The sequence below is a fragment of the Vanacampus margaritifer genome, chromosome 2 (assembly GCF_051991255.1).
Source record: "Vanacampus margaritifer isolate UIUO_Vmar chromosome 2, RoL_Vmar_1.0, whole genome shotgun sequence".
In the NCBI taxonomy this organism is placed as follows: Eukaryota; Metazoa; Chordata; class Actinopteri; order Syngnathiformes; family Syngnathidae; genus Vanacampus; species Vanacampus margaritifer.
The window spans coordinates 30,440,261-30,461,373 of record NC_135433.1 but is presented as its reverse complement, the minus strand read 5'-3'; the positions used below and the strand labels follow the sequence as shown (position 1 = coordinate 30,461,373).

General features: G+C 38.9%; 1 long non-coding RNA gene across 1 annotated transcript in view; it reads left to right on the top strand.

Annotated features, from left to right (window-relative positions):
• The first annotated feature begins 6,081 nt into the window (after positions 1-6,081).
• LOC144042811 (uncharacterized) overlaps positions 6,082-21,113 on the top strand; it is a 71,624-nt gene continuing 56,592 nt past the window's right edge. The window contains exons 1-2 of the long non-coding RNA XR_013290981.1: positions 6,082-6,134; positions 11,349-11,454. This is a non-coding gene — a long non-coding RNA (uncharacterized LOC144042811). The remainder of the gene's footprint in view (positions 6,135-11,348; positions 11,455-21,113) is intronic.

Sequence of the window (21,113 nt, the reverse complement as noted above, 5' to 3'; positions counted from 1 at the left end):
TCGATGAAGCCCACACACACATTTAGTGCTCTTTGTGTTGTGTGTGAGTCTCCTCAACATCACTACTCCTACAAAAGAGGGAACCTGTGTAATTACTGTTAACTAAACTATTTTCTACATCGACCTCTCTACCACCTAAGCCACGTCACCCCAAAAACATTTTGGACTAGAATGCTATGACAGTGTGTACTAATGAACTTGTTTGTACTAACGATGGATAAGAACTGGATCTAAATGAATGAAAATGTGTAAAGCGATCAACCAATCTTCAACCAGTTTTCTGAAATAGCTTACAGTAAAAGTGCATCTCATAAACAATCAACTGGCAAGTGCAGCATATACAGCAACCACAGTCAGAGCACGCAACATAATGTTACAATGTGTGACAGTGGAGAGACAAAGAGTTGCACATGTCAACAGTTAAAAGAAGAGGAAGAGGAGTGTGGCTGCATGGCGAGGGTGGCAAATGGGCGTTGTGAGGAGAAACAACCGGCAATTACTTTCTTAACATAGGAACAGTTATGTTTGGATAGTTTTCCCTTTAATAAATAAAATCATCATTTAGAGACGGCTTTTCACATTTACAATGATAAATTTGCAACAAGAGTCCGGAATCAGGAAGGGGACACACGGCACTATACACCGAATAAATAATGTATAAAAGTAATTTTATGTTCAATGGGGAAAAGTTAGTCTGTGCAAGGCATTGAATGCATTTTTAACAACAATGTAGAAACAGCAAGACAACACTTTACAACTTCAGTGAGGTCCTTCTGTGGTAATGCTACTTTAGCTCTGCCATGTGCGTGTGTGTGCCTTTGTCTTTGCTACATTGTGAGGCCCATACACGCGTGTTTTTCCAGGTTTAACTACCATTGTGGGGACCGACTTGAAATCGTGGGGACATTTTGGTGGTGCCTACAAATTCAGACTTCTTTTTGAGGGTCAAGACTTGGTTTTAGAGTTTAGGTTTGAATTGGGTTATGGTTGAGCCGGTTAAGGTAAGGAATGGGGGTAGGCAATCATTTTTGATGGTTGGGGTTAGGGGAAGGGGCTAGGAAATTCATCAAGTCAATGAGATGTCCCCACGATGATACAAAGACAAGTGTGTGTGTCCGTGTGTGTGTGTACATACTACATTGTGAGGACCAAAATACATCTTTAATCAACAGATTGGGGACATTTTTGTGAAGTGAGGACATTTTGGCCGGTCCTCACAACTCAAGACCTCTTTTTGAGGAGCAAGACTTGGTTTTAGAGTTTAGGTTTGAATTGGTTTATGGTTGAGGTTAGGGTAAGGAATAGGGGTAGGCAATCCTTTTTGATGGTTGGAGTTAGGTGAAGGGGCTAGGAAATGCATTATGTCTATGGATGTCCTCACAATTCCATAAGTACAAGTGTGTGTGTGTGTGTGTGTGTGTGTGTGTGTGTGTGTGTGTGTGCGTGTGTGTGCGTGTGTGTGTGTGTGTGTGTGCGTGTGCGTGTGTGTGTCAATCCAAACAAACTTATACGCAACATATTGTAACATTATCCATACTGGAAACTCATTATGGCTCCTCTTTAACCCACAATACATTTCATACGTACCTGCCTCCACATTTGTAAATAACAATGTCCAGAAGAGGATAAAGTCATCCATCCATTATCTGATTCATTTCAGATAACTAAATTCACCATTGTAGGCGATATTTGAGTCATGTCTGATAAAGACATTGCAGTAATCCCCAACAACAAAGAAATCAAACATTCAATTCTGGGGAATTGTAACTGCACACAAATCATGAGGGACCAACAATATGTGAGCATGTTTAGGAGTGGTGTGCTCAATATGGCCTGGTGGTGGCAGCATTGCCTCTCAGAATGTTCACCCTCTCTTGTTTTGCTCCTGCCCTTATCTGGAACAGTGTGACTTTAAGGGAAGCGGTTAAAGGTTAAATACTTCTCTCAAGAGAGCTCCACACAGTCCCTCATCATACGCTAAAATCCGCATATAAGAAGCTGCACGCTATAAGCTCACAGATCGCCATTTTAAAACACAGCTAACAACTGGAAGGCTGTATGCTAATCACATGGCTCAGACTCAGCTACAATTATTCAGCCTGCGATTCTGGATGTAAAGAGATGTAATATTTTGAGGGGTGAGCTTGGTGGGTTGGCCTGTTTATTTCTGAGCACACATTCTGTTGTACTGCTGCTCCATAACAATATTCCATGCTCAGTGGAGCGTAACAGATCCTCCTCAGCTATCACAACACTGCTAATTAAAGGAAGGCATTCATGAATTGGATCTCAGTCTACAGATCTATAGTCAGTATGAATGAAACACCGGGAAAAATCTCCCATGTGTTTAATCTCTTATTGTGTCATTTGAAAATGCCGTAGTGATGTTTAGAGGGGTTTACAAAATCTGCCAGCAGGATGTTTCCATCAGCATTCACATTTCGATAATGCTGCATTCCAACCCAAGTCGTGTACTGCACATGCTTGTGGAGTAAAATAAAAAAAATCGCAGATCCTTTTTAACGCACACATTCTAACAGTGTTGTTAGCGCCTGTTAGGCCATTTCCACACCAGGAACGATTCACAGGGGATCAAGAGGCCTTGGAAAAATCAATAACTCTGCCAGACACATCGGAGGTTACGTTACGAGTGACCATGGCTTCTGACACAGCCGAAATGGGTGACTGCAGGAGAATATCACGACAGAAGATTGAACATTTCTCAAGGTTTCTACATCTATCTATCTATCTATCTATCTATCTATCTATCTATCTATCTATCTATCTATCTATCTATCTATCTATCTGTGTGTCTGTCTGTCTGTCTGTCTGTCTATCTATCTATGACTGTTGACTATGCCCTATCAACCCAACTTCAAGCCTAGAATGAATAAATTAATTGCCAATGAATGTACAGTGCATAATTCATGAGGCCAAACCCCACTTATTTGTCTCAGGGACCATCCAGATACACAAAGTGCTTTTTTGTGGACCCTTTTATTTCCACTGAGCTCTCAACATTTAACCAATTTGAACAAAAATGAAGAGTTTCAAGCTGAACTTTTTCTTTTCTTACTCAAACTGGAGTTTAACTTAAGTCAGAAATAAGTCAAGCATAACATCCAACCACTGAAACTTTGTATTTTTCATGTATAACACTAATATTATATTTTAGAATGAAATTAATAGAGATCCGGACGTTGACGACTCGAGTCCCAAAATGGCCGTTAGCGCAACCATTTTGGCAGCATAGAAAACACGTCTGCCACTTTTGAGTAAACAGCAAACACCACACTTTAACAATGATTGACAGCTGTTGTGGACCAGCTGCCACGAGAAGAGGTAAAAAAAAAAAAAACGTTTAAAAAAAAAAGGAACAAGCATACTCCAGGCTACCAAAAGAGGAACCAATGCGTAGCCAATGTTGCACTTTGTACATGGTGGCTAAATATGCAGATGCTAACTGTTACCGCACGCAAATTGTGGGGGAAATAATCTGTTTTGTTGTGTTGTGCTGCTACGTTTTAATAAAAATTACATCATTGAATTTAATAACTGACCATCAGCATAAAGAATACTTTTTACTGTATAAATGATGGTGGCCGTGGCCGATTTAGCAGATGCTAAATTGCTAATGTACATAAATAACACTGACTTGTGTGAAACTGCCAACTTCGATGGCATTTTCACCACACATAAAGGGGAATTAAATCCAAATTGTACAAACTTGTAAAGTCTATGTATGATCAGATTTGAAAGCACTCACCAGCAACACAAGAGGTAATTCCACATTAGCAGCATCGCCAAGTTGAAACCCCCCCACTCCTGACACTTCATCGGCAATGTCCACAGGCATGTATATCATGTCCTTTTCATTAATGTGACTGTCAATGCTCTTGAGCGGAAAGTTGACAGATAAACGCTAGTTTTCGCCCTCCTCGCCATTGTAGCCCATTAACGCGGCACTGCTACTTTCCTGCCACAGTGGGGCGTGTTCAGAGAAATAGTCTCACGATGTCCGGATCTCTATTGTCACCACTGTTCAATTAGGGCAGTTGTTGCAGAAACCTTCCACAAGGTGGTGGTGTAATTATAAATTTGTTAACCCTTTTACACAGGGCCACCTATTCCGAAACAAAGATCACACATTGTGCTTAACGCCTAATCTAAAACAGTTTACTTGAATTTCAAGCCAAACCACAAAATTAAACTATATTTCAGTGAGTAAATACAGAAGATATGAGAAGTATGACTTTTTGAACTTCCATTACAAAAGAAATAGGCCACTATAAAATGTAATAACAGACATCCATATACTGTCTAAGGCCCCGTCCACATGAAAGCCAGTTTCAATGTATCCTCACAAGTTTCTTACCGTTTAGGTCGTTCGTCCACATGACGGCGCGGTTTCGGAGCTTGAAACCGATCACTTTTAAAACCGGGCTCCAGAGTAGAAATATTTCAATACGTGCCCCGTACGCGTCCGTCTGGACACCTTATGCAGGATACTCCTCCAGCGATGACGTAATGGTCGCAGCTCGATGACGACGCATTGTCGCAGATTGATGACGTATGAACCAATTCTCGCGTGACTGCGCGCGAACCGTCAGTCTGTCAACAACAATGGCAGATAGCCGTGTCGTAGTCGTTTTGCGCAGCCTCCATGGCTTGCTTATGCTTTTGCAGCAAAATATTTAGCTTCTTTATTCCCACGTTCAACAAGCGGTGTTGTACTTGAATCACCCGCCATTATCACTTCTCCTGTGTTCATCTTTTTCATGTTGTTTTGATACATGTAAAGCCATGTTTGTTCTGTAGATTGCAATAAAGTTTTTTTTTTAAGTGTCCGTCTTCGCTGATTTTTCTTCTACGCTTTCCGTTAACTCCCTGTGGCTGTGCTTCCAGACTTGGCATATACATTACAGCCGTTAAATGTCCACAACGTCTTCTTTTGGACACATGCAAGTCTTGAAATGCTTCTGTGTGTACGAGATTTGAGAAACGAAGCCGGCTTTGCTTCCGTCTGGACGGGGCCCTAAATGTCTATCCAAACTTTAGAAGAAAGTAGAAGGCTATGACTACGCTAGGGTGGCTTATACAAGTGCTAGTGTTCATACTATAGCTGTTGGTGTTGGAGGAGCTTGTTATTCTGGTCTTGTTACTGCAACAGCATGAAGAGTGCCAGGCTAACTGAGCAGCCATATTTAGTGAAAGCAGCTGGTGAGCCTGAGAACATGCTCTCTCTCTCTCTCTCTCTCTCTCTCTCTGTTCTCATTAAGAACAGAAGAAAAAAAAACATCTTTACAAGAAGCTCCCCAAATTCTCCCCAGGTTTAAATCACACTGACAATCCAATGAGGCGTTTGTACTAACTTGCACCAACTTTACCCCAAAGCGCTGAAGTGACAGAGAACTTTTGAGAGGCCATTTGTAATAGTTTGAGATACAGAAGCTAGGTCAAATGATTTATTATGCTGACCGAATATCAGATCATGTCAGTCATTACTCCATGTCTAGCAGTTCTGCTTTCATCATACTGTTCAGAAAATCCATCCATTTTCTTTACAATTTATCAGGGGCTGATGTATATGCTTTGCAATGAATGAATGAATAAATATATACTGTAAATAAATAAATAAGGGGGTGTTTTTTGTTTTTTTTTGGTCTGTCTCTGTGTGACCCAGTGGACCTGTCCTAGCCCATGGACTGGTGGTTGGGGACCACTGGGGAAATGGATGGATGGTTGTTAGAGTTTTTATTTTATTTTATTTTTACAGATTATCTGAAGAATTGTTGAAGACCAGAAGCCTGTGATTTTTAGGCATCTGCCACAAATCATTCTCACTTCAGCAAAGAATTTGTGTTCCCTTCATGGCTTTTTCAATGTAAACAAGTTAATTGTTTTAAATAATAATGTTAAAAATATGTCTATGTTATTAACGAAAGTTTGTTAATTGTTTGGAGGATAATAGACAATTTTATTTATGTTTTAAGGAAAAATATTATCGTTTACTATACTTCCGGTTTCTGATGACGCACTTCCGGGACGTCATTTTTCGCGAACAGAAAAAATGCAGGAGCAGAGCCTAAACGCTATCAATTGCCATCCTCTTCGAAATATAAGGCAGGAATGCCGTAAGTTTCATTTTTATTATACTTTATGCTTACTAGCATTGATATAAATGCTTATTTTCGTCGATTTGTTATCGTAATGTAATCGATGCACTTTTTGTTTTTGTATTGGCGTTACAGTGCGTAGGTAGCGCTTGATTGATTTTTGTATTTACAGTTTTCACCACAGGCTTATGAAGACAATTAAACACACTTCAACTGCACTCCAGGGTTTTCATTTGTGGCTTAGCTTGATGTCACCAACATCTTGGTTGAAAACACTACAAAATTATTTTAAAATAGCCCACAGATGCGGAATATAGTGATTCTTTTAATCTATTGCCATTGTCGTTAGTTGTTCATTCCTCCATGTTGACACTATCTTTTTTTCTGCCTTGAAAGCCCCCAAGATCTCATTCTCAAACAATCAAGATCTCAACATTGGTTGACTTTACCCCCAAATGCTCATGCTGTAAGAAGCCTTGAGCTGGTTGGCCGTTGTTGCGATATGGCAGCACTCTGGCTATATTGGACATATTCGATGTTTCAGATCTGCCCGTAAAGTAATGCAAGGACTGGACTTTGCGAGCGTCACAAACTTTCAAAGTCTCTTATTCACTCATCCACTCATACTAAATTTGGGAAACAGATAGGCATTGAAAATAAACTTTGATATTCAAATGTTTATATTGAAATATTAGTATTAAATCAAAAGTTTATGTTTATGATAACCAGGTCTTAAAATGTAAATGTGACATGTTTTCTGAATGAGGATCACTTATGTTTACATTGAACTGATTTAGATGAATCGTTTAGCCAGTAATAATGTCAATCACTGGAGATGGACTAGCAGATATGCTTTCTCCTCTGTCAGCATGGGTCTTCTGTTTCCCTCTTTTGTCTCAGCCTCTTGTTTGTGTTTGACCGAAATATTATGAAAAATGTTAGCTAAGCAACTAACAACAATCAGTATAGTTACTGGGGTAGTTAGTTTAGTTAATTATAGAAGACTTCTTGCCTAGGAGCTTGCGATTCGATCTGTATCACGATTCATAGGTCACGATTCGATTCAATACCAATGAATCCCGATACGGATCTGTAAGTCAATTATTGTGATTTTTTTAAACTCAAATTTAGAAAATAATAATCAATAAACTTGTACATCTACACTGTAAGATTAGTATGGAAATGTACTTAAGGCTTATAAACTGTGGTCCATCGTATTTAACAAACAAACAAATACAATTTTAAGGCTTAATGTTCCATTAATTCTTCCATGCTTAAACTGTGAACCCTAACTCTAATTAAGACATTTTGTTGAATATTTCCATCAAAAATTGATCTTTAAAAATCGATTCGGCTGCATGTTGAATCAATGCAGAATTGTGCGCTGTAATATCGCAATATATTGCCAAATAGATTTTTTTTTAACACCCCTACGATGATGCCTTGTACTTTGCAACTTGAATTGTATTTCAACCACAAAATGCACAAATAGAAATAACATACAACATATTTGGAAGTCAAATGTTGGACAGTACAATGCCCGCCAGCAAGAAAAGAAAATGATCACCTCAAGCTTGAAACCCACACAGGGTTGTGGTGAATAGTGATAGCGAATCTTTCTGTCGCTGCTCTGAGGGGGAGGCAGCGTGCAGAACATTTTACCTTCGTTTATTGAATGCTGGAGTCTGAAGTACAGAAGTATTCCTATCCCGGCTGCAGGCGCCTTTCCCCTTCATTTGTACATTTTGAAAAGCATCATCTACCTGCCCATGGGACCCGAGGTCACTGGTTATTATATGAATGCAGAGCTATTCTCAGGGGACGGCCGCGGATGAACGTGTCTGTAAGAAATCACACTGCAAAGATCAAAAGGTCACGGAGAAGACAATGACACATTAAGCCGTAGCGGTGACCGAGCGAGTTCAAATAGCTTCCAGTCAATAATAGCAGGTGGACACAATTTCCTCCTGACCCGTGCAATCAAAGCTGTTCATCCCCGCAGCAAGCTGTGATTACAAGATTTGGGACTTGAGAGGTTAAACTCAGGAGGTGTGTTTTTCATCGGCTCAAGTTTGAAGATGTGCCAAGAGCATTGACCCTTTTCACGCTTAATTTGCTAATTACTTTCAATAGCATGCATTGCAATTATCATTTCTGCGCTCACTCCCGCATACACACACACACTTGTGTGCACCTGTGCACAGGAATATGCTATATATGTAGCATGATGTCGATCATTTTCTACTGTTGCAGAACATTGGAAATATGTCTTGTTTGTTTGTGCCTATAGAAATAGAGTATGTTGTCCTCCAAGTAGATACATGACCTAAAGGCGACCTCCCCCCAGGCAAACACACCCACTCTGTGTTAGACAAGACAGTGTGCCTGGCTACCCATTTACAGCAAGTCCCTCAACTTGCAAGGTCACAGAGACTGGTGTGAAAAAATGCTTTAACTCGATTGTACTAAGCCTTTGTCGTAAAACTTCGATCAGAGACTGCGACCAACAGGAGTTAGCGGACCTAATCTACAAGCATGTTCTATCATGGCGTCATGATACATTGCATATCATTTGGTGAACACTTGCAATTTTGGGGATTCACGGTAGTGTTTTCTGGTCATTATGAAGTACAAGAAAAAAAGTCAACCAGTCACATATTTTATTCAAAATCAACTTGTGAGTAGAGTGAGTGGGTGTGCAAGTCAAGAAAGCAGCGCACACAAAGTTGATGGAATATGTTGTGCATCAAAACAATGAAATAAGGATTAGAACAAGGTCTAGGTTGTCTGGTGTTTAATATTAGTTCATGTTTTTTTTTTTATCTAAGCGGAAGGGGAATAAAAGCTTTACAGCAACACATTTCATTTAAAAAAAAGGCAAAAAAAAACACATGTTGAAATGGTAATTTTCAATACAGTACTTTGATATTTTTAAACCGACATACTCTTAACTTTCACAAAAAGAATGATTATGATATTAAAAAGTACTTTCTGAATCTTGTTATTTTTCTATTCGCAGAACAAGGTTATTAACGAAAAAAAAAAATCTAGAATTGAAAAAAACATTTTTAATTTTATCTCTTTTTATTCTGTTGTTTTCTCTTTATTGTAAACTGCAGCTGGACGGAGTCCAGGAAAAAGTTCCCCACAGGGAAAATAAAAGTATATCGTATCGTATCGTATCGTATCGTATCATATCGTATCGTATTGCTGTATGTCCATTACGTAAAACGAACTGAATTTACAAAAGTCAAAATGAAATAAAAACTCTTAAGGATTCATTGAAAGGTTCTGTGTTTACTCTTCTGTTACGGCATTCTTATGTAAGCCATATCCTTGGCCTTTTGATAATTTCTTGGAGGAATAAAGCATAAGAAGCTACTAGGGTCATAGCCATTCTTTTTGGTCTCCCATTGTTTATTGTGCTGGAATTTTTTTTTTATGAATGTCCACATTCCACAGTGGGATGAAATGCTAAGAAAAGAATCAACCCACTAACAGTGTATCTTCAGCACTATTACGTGCTTGCTCATTTGGGGTTTGATAGCTTGTTTTTGGTTAATGTATCTGTAGCCAAGTATTGGACCTGCTCCATATGAAAAGCGCTTTGAAATAACATTGTTGTGAATTGGCACAAGAACTGACTTGACTACCTCCAGTTTCCTTTCACAAACAAAAATAATTGCAAGAAGAAAAAGAAAAGGTTTGTAGAGTATGTCATACATTACCAAGAATGACATGTTTATATTTTAAACAATCATTACTGTGTGACAGCCGGGTGTCTGTCATCCACTTTCGGTGTTGATATGATTTACTTCCAGCCTGGCAGATCTGAATTTCAAATCACAGTTTGCACAACAGTGCTCATTCCGGGAAGTCAATCTTCACTTTGTGACTCATACTCAAGTTAGGCCACACATTCAAGTAAAAGGGCTCCTTAGCAGGGATTCAAGTCATAAAACAGTGCAGTGCAATCTGCTTTGCGTTGGTTGCAGGGTTTTACATTAAGCCTTTTTGGGTCAGAGCCAAATTGTGGTGGCTCCGGCCAGAACCAGCACTGGCCCTGTATATAGCTAGACTTGGGCCGATACCGCACATCGGAATTTGATAAACTTAACATTTTTTCAAAAATCTATATTATTAATCGGTCCCCGACTCCCCACATATGTGTGTATTTATTATTATTATTAATATTATTACAAATTATTCATCAATCTTGTGTTGAAAATCGCTCGCTCTCTTTGATGATACAATGTCAATGATTGAACGAACATTTTGTTTTTGAGGATGACAACAACCCAATACATCAACAGAACTCGTCACTTGATCATCAGCTCGAGCATGACACCACTTGGCAATACAAAAACTAAATATAGCTATAATAAGTAAAAAAAAAGAGAATAAATTATGTAATAATTCCTAATAAAAGATAAAGTAATCTATAATTAATAAAATCGTATTGTATATTATATATTTCAAATGTTGATTTCATCACATATCACATTTGTTTATTAAATTTGTAGGGCTAAAATATCTAGTGGCCATAAAAGTCACATTCAAGATATGTGGTTGTACAAGTTCTTTTCAAGGCAAGTGCAAATAATTGAATTCAATACGACAGGGTGGCCATGGCAGCCATCTTACGTTGCCACCCGCTAAAATGCCACAGTGTGTATATTAGGGATGTAACGATATTCAAACATCACGACAAGATATCACAATATGAAGGTCACATAATGATAATTATCACGATATTGTGGGGAGGTTGGCGAAAATTTTAAAAAGAAGAGCTCATACTAAAAACAAACAAACAGAATATTGTACTTTTTCACATAACAACAATGCATATAAACAACCTACAATCAAAGGTTGTAATATTGAGGCACTTGCTAATGCACGCACACATTGAGTTCCTCCACACATTGACTCATTCACAACCATATTATGTTCCCCTTCATCTGACCATTAGTGTGGATTTTAAACATAGAAGAGCTAAAATATGCCTTGAGAAAATTAAACTACACTAAAAAACTAGCCACCAGAGGGTGCTAGAACTGGCCAAAAGGAAATCATCCTGACTTTTTCAACAGATGTGTTGCTTTTACTATCATGACATGACGACGACGATATTGTGGCAGTTTCAATATCGCGATATCACGATATTGCCATTATCGTTGCATCCCTAGTGTATATACACACATATTTATTTGTATATATATGTCTGTGTGTCAGGCGTGAAACCCATGGGAACTACACAAGCAGAGGTAAAAAAACATGGAGAAACCCACACGCCGCACACTTTTGGACTAAGGAGGAAACCGACTACTTAATTAATGTGGTGAGTGACATGAAAATAAGTCATCTATTTTATTGACCGTGGACAGTAAGAAGTAGAATTTACGTCGATATGCGTAATGATGACGTCCGTGCGTTGCGGTTTAAATGGGTAAATGGGTTATCCCATTTGTTTCACAATATTTTGAACTTAACCTGAACATTGACTCCATATAAACATAGTCAGTGCTTTTAAATCAGTTATAAGGCAAAATCAAGAGGAGGAGACTATGATATGTATGAGCTTATAATAACTAATTTTAAGGCTTCAAATCAAAAGTCAAAAATTATAAATCAACCGATGACGTGATAATAATGATGTCATCTATGCTACATTGATGCCCCCCTACATGAATAATGTTTGGATTTTCGCTGCAATCAAGCATCTGATGGATGAGCCATCACAATAAATAAATGTGCTGATGCAAGTGCAATATGTTACTCGTGTGAACTGATATATAAATGTCATCTTTCTTAATGGCTCTTTATGGATAGTTAGTTTTGCCAGTGAACCACGCTACTCCAATAATTACTGCAGATGCAGCATTCACTTCATTCTCCTGGTCCTCAAGGAAGCTGTACTCAAACCTCACACACCAAGTTCACCAGAAATAATGGAAACCTTTACTTAAAAAAATGAGTCCAATACTACACCCGAAGCATTATCATTTACCTCTGTATAATAAAAAATGATCCAAAAAATGTTAACTTAGATGTTGCTACATTTTAATACACTCTTACCGCTTCTGAAATGTTTCTTGGCATTATTGTTTTCTAGTCTCCCTAGACTATCAATTAGTTTTGTTTTAGACTTACTTTCATTTTTTTTAAATATCCCATGTTCCCTCTCTTGTCTGTTAATCGGTCTTCATCTGCCACGTTCCCTTTGTATTCTAGGCCAACCAAATTCCCTGTCTGCACTTGTGTTCTCTTCTCAGCATCTACTGTGAATAGTGAATGTTGTTTTCGTTGGTCCTCTTATCTATCCTTTGTATGACCTTCATTCCGTCAAGTAACTTCCATTATTTATTTAGTTACCTTCTTTTTTTCCCCCTTTTTTTAGTTTACCCTCATTGTTTATTTAGTTTGCCCATTTAAACGGTTCTGTCCATACTCTTGCTTATCTCAGACAATTCATGTGCTAGTCTTTGCAAAAGGTTGCATCATGTGAAAGCCATCGTCACAGTTATCGGATTGCAACTGTGAAAATCGAAAAAGTTGACAGTTTCCCTTTGTTGGTTACTTGTGGGGAATATATACAGTACTGTATATTGTTTTCACTTGCTTTGCGCTGCTCTTTATTTGCACTAATGAAACCATTAACCAACCATGTGTTATTATTTGTAGAACATGAGATTGATTAGATATCGTTTTCAGAGAACTTGTTAGTGTATTTTCTTTATCTTTTGTTTGCTAGTTTGACTATATTGTTTTCTATATTGTGATTTACTTTTGGTTTGTTTCCTCTGTCTCATGTTCATGCCGTCCCTGTCTGCATAGTACATTATATCACAGGTAGCAATGTGTGTGATGGAAAGAAGGCAAAAAAAAAAAAAGACTCAAATGCAAGGAAGAAGCAATGCAGGAGCAATCGCGAAGACAAAAAAAAAAGCAAACTATAACACTGGAAATAGAATCACCAGCACAGAACACAGGACCCTACCTGTGACAGATCGAATCGAGCAGAACATGAACAGGAAACAGGAAAATAAATCAAAACTTAATCACAATGTAGGAAATTGAAATGATTTATAGCAAATGTCAAACTAAAAACAAAAAGATGAACAAAACACAGATCATGACAGGAATTTTGAAGCAACAACAATAGAGACAAAGAAATGGGATGTTCATTTGAATCATGATGATGAATGACACTATTACTCTTTTGAGAGTGTTTAATTTTAGACCCTCATATTGGACAAGGAGTGGCTGAGCATTAGCAAGCAGTTTTGCTGCGATTCAAAATTGTAATTGCTGATGAGCAGCGCTGCAATGCCATAGATGTAACGGCCAATGAAAAATGAAAATAAAGTGTACTGAAGAGTCTTTGTCATCGAAATGTACGAGCAGTCAATGAACAGGGATATCATTTTACTCTCAGATAGCCACACTTCATATCCATTTCTTGTTTGAGAATAATGTACAGCATGTAATAAATCTACAGCAGCCAGAGAAAAGGCAATCCGTTTCTAGATGTATGTAGTTGCAGTTGCCGACTGAAATCTGTTGCAATTGTTGCATTCTGTCATCTTTGGTCACATCGCTCTTTGTGCCAGCTTATCAAAGGATAGCCACAAAGAGAAAATGTAGCAAGAATCGTGAAATTCACAAGTGTCTTGTTTCCATGCCTTGCACAAAGGTACCTTCACAGTATTTAGGGACAAAACCAGAACCTCTTCAGTCCTTAACTCTTTGACTGCCAGACGTTTTCAAAAACGGGATGTCGCCAGTGCCAGCCGATTTAAGTATTTTGATTGATCTTTCAAGGTCCACAGAAAATGTTGTGTTTGGACAATGGAAACACACATCCTACCAAATGAAAGACTGAACTCTCATCTTTCATCAGAAAAAAAAGTTTGTTTCTACCTTATTCCGTTCTTCAGTAATCAACAAAAGAAAATAGTTAGTTTCACCGAAATGCTCTGTTTTGAAACAAAAAGCGGAGAAAACGAGCTTTTTGTGAAACGATGTTATTTCAAAAAGTGTTTTTTGGTTGCAAAATACGTTTATTTCCATTCAAGAGGGTAACAATTTGACAAAACAATTTCGCAAACTATTTACAAATGTGTGCAACTGTGGTACTATTTACAATTATGTGGATGTTTCAAATACAGTTTTTCTTTTTGTAACGCTCTCATGCGTGCAAGGAGACGCAGCAGGATTTGCACAACAGATTAGTTTCACTTGCGATGGCTCCTTTCGCGTGCAGACGTTACACTTTCTTGACGGCCTTTTTTTCCGGGGAATAGCAAGTAGCAGACTGTACCCACTCCTCCGATGAATATGCATTGGACTCGGGGCACTCTTCGTCGTCCGATTGAACGTCCGCCTGAGCGTGCTCGGTTGTGCTCCGTGTTTTCCGGTGTTAGTATCGCTAGCCGGTGAACCTTTATGACGTTGTCATAGCCGCCGTGTCAACGCTTGCAACTTCAGCGTCAACCTCGGAGTCACCATCATCATCATCGATGATGATCATCGTCGTCATCAATGTGCTCTTTAGCGTTGGTCGATGCCTTTCGTCTTTGAAAAAAATTCCCAAGTGTGAGCTGCTTGCAACCGGTCGCCATTGTTCGCTTCTTCAGCCATCTAGCTCCGCCTCACGTCTTCTACTGCCGCGTGAATGCTTCCAACCTCGGAGTCACCATCATCATCATCATCGATGATCATCGTCGTCATCAATGTGCTCTTTAGCGTTGGTCGATGCTTTTCGTCTTTGAAAAAAACTGCTCGACCGTGAGCTGCTTGCAACCGGTCGCCATGTTTTCTTCCCTTCCCCAGCCATTGTCCCCTCTAGCTCCTCCTCACGTCTTCTACTGACACCTACCCAATCTTGCCAAAAGAGAGTCATTGCTGCCATCTAGGGGCCAAAAATAGGCATTAGGTGAACTAGATCTGCTTGAAACTTTCACAGCAGCTGGCCAAGGCTTTCCTCCACCCGTTTCAAAAAATTTTTTTTTTAAAAATTGGATGACGTCTTTTATCGTCATTGGCGGCCCTCCGTAGGTTTTTACTTGACGTCTTTTAACGTCATTGGCGGCCCTCCGTAGGTTTTTACTTGACGTCTTTTAACGTCCATGGCAGTCAAAGAGTTAAAGCACAAGTGCTTAACTGGAAGCCCTCAGGCCTCATCCACATGTGGCCTGCAAAAGCCTGGTAAACATGCTGCCATTTTTTTCTTGACTTATATGTTGACCAATTTGTTGTCATGGAAATAGATTTTTAGAATGTTTATAAAAACAAGTTGGACACCCTCCCCTCGTAGTCTCATATACTACTACCCAAAAGATGTTTCCAGTGATAGCCTTGTATCTGTCAGTTAAACACAATGACAGCTCTTGTGGCGCTCGTGCCTCGTCTATAGCACCTTCTTTTTTTGTTAATTTCCCATAGTAATCACGCCATTTTAAAATTATTTAAAGTTGTGTTGTTGTTACCTCCAGTAACGAATGTCCATCGAGCAGGTCGGCTCGCCACCAGGCGCATCACATTTCTGTGTTTAAGTTTGAATTAGCTCCGCTCTGCCGTCCGTCAGCAATGTCCGAGCGGAATCAAGAAATACTGGTTCCCCCTTCCGGGTCGCCCAAATATATAGATTTTTTTATTACTGTAATTATTAACAAGTATTTTAATGTAAATATCAACTTTAACTGAGAAATCCGACTTAAGTCGAAATTCGGGTTACATCGCCCTTAAGGGTGCGCCGATCGATATGCCAGACGATTTATCGCCCCCGATTTCCTTAATTTTGATCGGTGATCGGCAGATTCCTCAAAAATAAACCAATTTTTTTCCACCGATCTCATCTCCCGCCTCAGAGGTCTGAAAGAGTCAGCCATTGTCCTCTTCTGCTGAGATGACAAATTGGCTTTTCAAGTTTATTAGGGAGAACTACTTTATGTGCAGTCAAAACAACCTGTTTGTATTATTTCCCAGATATCGTTCCAAGTTTTCCACTAAAACAAAACTGGAACACTGAAGGCGTATGCTGCTTGTTATGGAAAAAATTGGGATCGGCAGGTCAGACTATTTAAAGATCGGGAATTGGCGAACGGGCAGAAAATTGTGATCGGTGCACCCCTAATTTCCATTGTAGGAATGTAACTCGGACGTAACTTGAGGACTACTTGGAATTAAAAAAAACAAGGCTTTCATTAAATCTCTGCACATAAGCAGCAAGGCCGACCTTTGAACCCTCACACGGCACTACACTAAATCCGGCATCATTGTGTATAGGATGTTGCTATGTGGACTCGGGCGTACTTCAGCAAACCGATCGTCAGTTAACACAGTTCGTCGCTATATCGACAAATGCAAGTTAAAACTCTACCAAGCAAAGTTAAAGACATATTGTACAGTGTCAACAGCACCCTGAAACTCTGCCAGCTTCTCTGGGCTCGAGCTTATCTGAGGTGGACTTGAAGTGGAAAAGTGTGCTGTGGTCTGATGAGTACACTTTTTATATTGTTTTTGAAAATCATGGATGTCATGTCCTCTGGGCCAAAGAGGAAAATTGCTGCGTTGGGTTGGGGGCGCAGGCCGTGTTGGGGTGGGGGGCGCTCCTGCTCCTGGGTTTGCTCTCCGGCTCGGGGGTTGTCCCTTGGTGCTGCCGTGGCCTGGGGGGCCCTGAGGTGTTGCGCTTGCTTTGTCCTGGCAGGGGTCAACGGCTCCCCTCTTTGGTGGAGATTTTCATGCATGCCAGATCCACCACACCAGCATCTATCGAAACTCAGACACAATCTGCTTCTTCCTCTGGTCGTTGAATCGGTGGAGGCTGGTGTCTGTGGATCTCACTCTGCTTCATCTGTCCTTCCTTCCTTTCCTCAGTCTCTCCTTTGGTCTCTTGAGGTCTCCCTGATTTGTTGGAATTTAGATGTTTCTGGGGTTGGTGAAGGACTCTGGTTGGTGGCCCGGTGGGTGGTGGGTGGTGTCTGGTCGGTGCTGGATTTCACTTTCCTTTCTTTTCTTTGGTCCTTCCTCGGGTCTCCTGACGGCCTCACGACTCTGGCTGGAAGTGTTCGGTTTAGTTGAGCAGTATGGGATTTTTTTAATAGGTTTTAGGTGAACGAATGAATACACACTCACACGCACATGCAAATGCACATACAGATACCCCATACAAAATACAAAAAAAAAAAAAAAAGAGAGAGCAATGATCATGACATGTCAAATCGGTAAAATTACCGAATGAACAATACTGAGCTCTCCAGAAAACAAAAAACGAAAAAACAAAATACAAAACAAAACACAATACAGTTCATCCATTCAACCAGTATTATATATACTTATTATATAAGTATTTTGTCTTTGTTGTGTATTGAATTGAATAAAGGTTGAAAATAATTTGTAAATCATTGTATTATCCCAACCCCCCGCCACCCCATTTCACACAATGTCTCGGCTTCACAAAAATTAGGATTAGCATTTTTATTCAGTTATTCACAAATCTATATGAAAAACAACATACTGTAGTTAACTGTAAATGTTCAACGTTGCTTGTGACTTGCAAATTGTCCATTTCCATTTGTCCACTCCCGTTTCACTGCCCGTTTCACATGAACTGTGAGATGTGAGAACTGAGTGTTCTCACCTCAGTCAGCACCAGTCCTACACTTGCGCTGAGGAAAGAAAGCACGGTGGCAGAAAGAAAACGTGGTGTACTGTGGTGCTGTGCTTCCCCTGCAGAAGAAGTAACTCATGTTTACATAATCGTTTGACAGCTCTAATATATATATATATACACCGTATATATATGTATGTATGTGTGTGTGTATATATATATATATATATATATATATATATATATATATATATATATATGTGTGTGTGTGTGTGTGTAATACAAGTGTTTTTTTTCTTCTTCTTGAGTATAAATAAAGTATCCACAGTATTTTGATAAAAAAAAAAAAAAAGAAGTAGTAAATAAAATCTTAAATGGTAATTCTGGCCTTAAATCTTAAAACTATGCTTTGATTAGCTAACTCCCAGTCCCCACTATTAAAAATGTCTTGTACCTTTGTGACTTGCCAACAAAAAACAACCGTCAGTGCAACACGTACACACACACGCACGCACGCAGGCACACACGCACACTTATAAATTGCCAGTGGTAACAGCAGTTGGCCATGATTGCCTTATGAAGAATGACTGTTCTGATGCTTTATAATACAACAGTTTATAACAAAGTGACATCTGAAAATACAACGTCATAACCTCTTTAACTTTGTTAAGTACTTTCAGAGTTTCATGCAATCAGAAAAGTCTCCAAAATCCATGCCTTAATTTCACTTGCCTCTATATACAGTATTAAGTCACATGTTTATTACACCAAAGAGGATTTAAGCAGTAACACAAGCAGTGTTGCAGCTGAATGTGTGGGGCATTGGTGCCTGGCTCAAGGACACTTCAAGAGAAATCAGGATGCTGCACGTCTTAGCATTTCTTCAACAGTCTATATCATCTGCGGCAAAAGGGTGAGTCCTAGCAGACTGAGCTACTAACACTGCATTTTTATACTAAGTCCATCAATGATGTGACTATTCCCTACACCACACATTATTATTGTTTTTTTTTTTCCCGTACCCTGTCAAAACTGGTATTATGTGGGGCCTTTGTGTTAAGTAGTTAACCTGCAGCTATGGCAGCTATCTGGTTAGCGTGGTCAAACTTCATGAACTTAAAATAATTGACAAAGTCATTAAAAGTCGGGTGGTGTGAAAAAGATTAGCCCTCGAGGCATGTTGAAAATTTGGGCATAAATGTTTGGGTGCTAATGTCTGCTGAAATTAGCCACCAGTATGTGGGAACATTGGCTGCTTAAAAGGGTTATGAGAGGAGGTTTGCCAATGAAGATTTTTCTAAAAAATAAAAACTGCTTTTCTATCTTTCTCATTGTGTTTTTCTATCATCATTTCATATTCAGCACAATAATCCCTTTTTGTGATCTTATGTTCTGCTGTTCTCATATGCACCATTTTGTATATTTGAAGCATGACTGATTTCGGGCAAGCATAGGTTCTGTCAACCTTTTACCCTTAGCATGAGGTGAGTCAGCTACAGTTATATTCTGAGTTCTCACGTCTCAAACATAGTTTTGGAACCCACATTTGACTATAATTATTCCTGCATGTTCACACTGACTTTAAAGCAATTTGTACTAAAATTGAATCAGGCAATATGACCAAGGGAGTAGCAAGTTATAAAATCAACAAGAATATTAATGCAACTACCAGTTTCAGTCGGTTTAGTGAGCACTATTTCACAGAAATAATATATCCTTTTCACAGCATAATTATTACCCAGATGTGCTAAAATATGCATTTTTGCTGCATTGGGGTTGATGGGGTCAGTATCTGGTGTGACCACTATTTTCGTGCAAGTGGTTAATGTCATAGTATTTCATTAATAAATGTAAGAACCGCATGGGACAATATACCTTGGAATCATTTTAGAAATCAATTAATGGAATGAATTATTATCATTATCACCTTAAAAATATTTGAATAGCATCTCCATGACTGTGCATCACAACTAGGGTTGGGGAGTCCCACATGCATGATTGGACATGCATGGCAGTCTCCAATTGCTTATGTCACATGTGCAGCTGACTACATCATCCGCAAGGGGTGATCTTGCAGTTTATCGCCACCCCAGCAAGTCAATTTCAGCTTAAGGGAATGAGGGGAGCCGCTTCCATTGGTTGGGAAGATGACTGTATTCCATCCCAAAATGGCCCGATTCTATCTGCGCTAGTCAAGCAAAATACCCACACACAAAAAAAAGAAAGAAAAAAAAACGTGACCCATGTGCAGAGTTAGACTGCCTTTTGCGCTGCACTTGCACTGGCCACAAAAATAGGGCCCTTGGTATTATTATTAATATTATTGTTATTACGAGTCTTCTTTTTGCTTCCTCAAAGTGATATATTTTATGACAGAATCAGTCAGAACAGCTGCCAAGGAATGAAAAAAAAAGAAGTGATTTAATAAGTTTACATGTGTATGTGTTTCTGTAAAGCGCTTTGTGACAGCTAGGTTTGTTTGAAAGCGCTATATAGATAAAGATGACTTGACTTGACTATTATTATTATTATAAACCTTAAGTGTGTGTGTTTAATTTTCCAATGTTCATCCATTTTAAAACCCCACTATTAATTTCAATAATATGCAGAAGAAAAAAGTTCTATCACATCAATGTACTTTTTTTTTTTTTTTTACATATTCGCGGGTATAGTAATCGCTAATTATATCACACTGTTCGTGCCTCGCCTTACAGATTGTTAACACGTTTCGCCACCTTCTTTCTTCTACGGATACCTGAAGGACAAGAATTTTACGAATATAGTAGTTGGTGGTACGCTGGTGAAGTGTCTTTCTGAGGCGCCGTAGGTCACACGCTTCTTAAATGCCTGCACTTCCAACTTAGGTTGTTGCATTTTATCAGTTCACCACAAGATGCCAAAAATGGCTCAATTCTGTCGCTTTAAAACTTGAAAATCTCATAAACTTTAAAGCATCTGAGTTCATTTGAATATGTACTGTACAGTATGTATTGTATGTAAAGTATATATTTAGTAGGAAATTATAATAAGTGCAGTATTGAGCATAAAAGTATCATCTGAAAGGCTTGAAAATTAACATTTCAATTCATTTCAATGGAGTCATAAACAAACTAACTTCATATAGAATATGATTGAGTTTGCATTAAGCATTCCCAGTGGCAGTGACCTACAAAAATGCTTCTATTTTTAGCATTAGCATTGTTTTAGATTTATTGATGGGAGAAGAAAAGTTGAATATAATAATTGTTTTTAAAACAACAACAAAAAAATCTTTGTATTTGCCCTGAAAGCAGATCACAAGTGCACTGAAAGAGACTGGTTGATGGGAAATTCAATGGACAGAACATTATCACCACTTTCAGTGCCAATCTGGCTGTGTTTGCCAG